Source organism: Phyllostomus hastatus, unplaced genomic scaffold, assembly GCF_019186645.2.
Source record: "Phyllostomus hastatus isolate PE091 unplaced genomic scaffold, TTU_PhHast_1.1 phas_scaffold_193, whole genome shotgun sequence".
NCBI lineage: Eukaryota > Metazoa > Chordata > Mammalia > Chiroptera > Phyllostomidae > Phyllostomus > Phyllostomus hastatus.
Genome location: NW_025334015.1, coordinates 9,106,091 through 9,109,402, shown reverse-complemented (window position 1 = coordinate 9,109,402; position 3,312 = coordinate 9,106,091).

The following is a 3,312-nucleotide window of genomic DNA, read 5'->3' as shown; positions in this document are numbered from 1 at the left end:
GAAGGGGCGGGGAGCGGGTGGGTGGGAGGGGAGCTGCCGTCAGTGAGGTGCTTGGCCTGCTGGCAGAGCAGCTGTACAAATCACTTCAAGGAGGGACAACCGACCTTGTCCCTGACGCAAACTGGTCTCGATGTTCTTTTCTGTCGTGATGTTTTTTGCTTCCCTTGTTTTTCCTTTTTTAAAGAAGTATGACCAAGACAACTTGGGAGGTTTGTCCTGTCTTTGACCATGTCACTACTCCAACCATGCCCTCTGAGGCTGAGCACAGAGAAGCCTCGAGGCACAGGTTTCTAGGGAGGGAACAAAAAGCTAAGGTGGCATCTCATGTCTAATGGAAGAAGAGGAACGTTTTCGAGGCTCCAGCAGCTTCTTTGGAGGGGTGTGGATCAGAAAGGATCGGGGCTCAGGAGCCCTCTGCCTCCTCTGCCTGTCGTGCGCACTGATTGGAGGAGCCCAAGCTTAGGCGCCTCGCCAGGCTGGAGGGGGCGTCAGGGGAGCCGGGGACAGGTGGAGAGACTGGAGCGTTTCCTCCCTGGAGTTGGCTCTGGAAGGCACGAGGCACTGCCCTGTAGGGAGCGCCCCTCTGGTGTCTGGTTCTTTTGCTTTCCATGTGCTGCGGAAGGGTGGAAGGGCCTGGGTACTGGCTGGGCGGTGTATACTGTGTATACACGGGGGCTGGCTGCTGCGGGGACGACGGCCTGCTCTAATAAAAGCTGTACGTATTTAAAATCTGTGTGCTGCCTCTAAGAGTTCACCTCCTCTGCAAACATCTTCCCCATTTCCACAGAATACCCACCCTGTGCTGGCTGCAGTGCTAGGGGCTGGGCTGTAACAGGGACAAAGACAGACACGGTTCCGGTCATGCAGCCAGCTGAGGGGGCAGGGCCAACAAGGAGTGGGCGGAGGGGCAGGACAGTAGAAGACATGGTAAGAGCCAAGAAGAGAAGAAATGACGCTGAGAAGGAGAACTAAGGTGGGGGTGTGTGGGTAGAGTGACCGGGGAAGGCCTGGCCCAAGATGGGACACAGCCCTGTTGAAGGGGGACCTGAACCTTCCAGCAGGGGAGCAGCCTGTGGGCTTGGGGTCCAGAAAGAGCAGGGCAGCCTCGGGGACTGAACTGTGGTGAGGAGGGAGGCCCAGGAGAGGCCAGAGGGTCCACCACGCAGGGCTCCCGGTTACCTGCCTTGGCGGAAGCCCCGTGTTTCCAGAGGGGAAGTTCCATTCTGTGTGGAGAGTGTTTCTCGCTTCCTAGTTCTGCTTTGGTTTGTCAGTGATGGCAAGTAGGCAGGGAAGGGGCGGGGTGCTTTTTAGATAACCTCCAACTGGGCCCTGGCCAGGTGGCTCAGTTGGTTGGGGCGTTGTCCCTGTAACCAAAAGGTGGTGGGTTCAAGCCCCAGTCAGGGCACACACCTAGGTTGCAGGTTAGATCCCTGGTCGGTCAGGACGCATACGGGAGGCAACTGATCCATGTTTCTCTCACACATCGATGCTTCTCTCTCTCCCTTCTTCTCCCTCTAAAACCAGTAAACGTATCCTTGGGTGAGGATTAAAAAATTAATAATAACATCTAACTGAGTCCAGAAACTTGTGTTGGTCTCAGGGCTGAGATCCTCTCTTGGAATCCCATTTCCAGTCTGTGAGGTGAGAAAAATCGCTTTCATATTTAGGGTGCTTCTAGCATTCACCAGCTGAATTTCTGGGTGCAGTTTGGGTTTAGGCTTTGGGAGAGGCCTCAGGGAGAGTGACTTCCTCAGGAGCCGCTTCTAGACCCAGAGGGCTTCAGGGTGAGGGGTCCCGAGTGGGGGCTGGGACACAGCCTCCGCACGGGAGGAAAGTTCTGGTGGGGGGAGGGCCAGCCAATAGTGCCCACCTGACTGGACGAGAAGTTGGGAAGGGGTCCGGAGGGGTTCACGTTGATGTCTAAGCCAGAAGTTAGCAACTGTAAGATCTTTGTAAAATTACTCAAAACGCTGTCACATTCCTGGGCTTATTTTTGTTATCCCTTCTGTTTTCCGTTATAGCAATTGCCAATAAAACCTTTCTAAGGAAAAGTTCCCATGGGTTGGTTTAGGGGTAAATGAGAGCTTTTGCTACTCACAACACTCTTGCCATCAAATGTGTGGGGTTTCCCCCCACGCCAACTTATCCTCCAGCTCTCTGGACACCACCTGGGTGTTCTATGATTTAATTTATTTCTGACGGTACCTCGGTGGAATCGGCTGCAGACTGCACAGGTCTGGGGCCTCAGTTCCACAAGGCCTCTCCCACCTTGGACTCCTGTCGCAGTCATGGGGCCCCAGTACACCCTCGCTTCTGACAGACTTGGTGCCAAGGCCAGGGTTTCCACGACCCCCCTCAGGGTGGACAACTTGCTGGGATGGTTCAGAAAACTCGGGGCAACAGGGACTGTGCTCACTGGTTTATTAGAAAGGGTGTGACAAAGGATGCGGGTGAGCAGCCACAGGATGAGGCACCCAGGACGAGGACTGGAAGCATCCGAGAGCAGGCGCTTCTGTCCCTGTGGATTGGGGTCTGTCACCCTCCCTGCACCTGGCTGTGCTCACCTGTAGTCTGGGGATTTTTATGGAGACTTCCTCTACAGGCATGATGGATTGTTAAGTCAATCTCCAGCCCCCTCCCCTTCCCAGAGGGTGGGTGGTGGGGCTGGCAGTCCCAGGTTTCTTAGCACGGTTTGGTCTTTCTGGTGATCAGCTGTCTCCGGGGACATGCAGGAGCTCACCCAGAGCCACCTCATTGGAACAAAAGACACTTCTATCACCCAGGAAATGCTGAGGGTTTTAAGAGTTTCTGTGTGGGGAAGGAGGGAGGCAGAGATCAATATACATAATCAATGCACATATATATTTCTTACTATGTTGCAGCAAATAAAGAGGAAGGAGAGGGGGCTGGGTCCCACCTCAGGAGAGCTGCAGGTAAGGTATGGACGGGGGTAACAACTTACAATTACACCAAAGCCGCCTGGAGCAGGGGAGGCTGCTTGCCTTTTTAAGGCTTTCTGGAGATGGAAGGAGCAGTTTCCTAACCTCGCTGGCCTCTGAGGAGGGGCAGGAACAATTTGCTTTGTAATTCATCCTCAGGAGAGGAATGTATTTTTTGTCCCAGTAGAGAAAAAGTCTCAATAATTGTCAAAAGGTCTTGACTCCCTGGGGCACACTCTCCCTGCCCAGCGAGGCCTGGCGGGTCCCCAGCAGGCTGAGCTGGCAGGGCCAGTGGCAGCGTGTGTGACCCAAAGAGTCTTTCCGTGGCTCCCTGGCTGGCTCCCAGCCCTGTTGGGTGAGTCAGCCTGGAAGT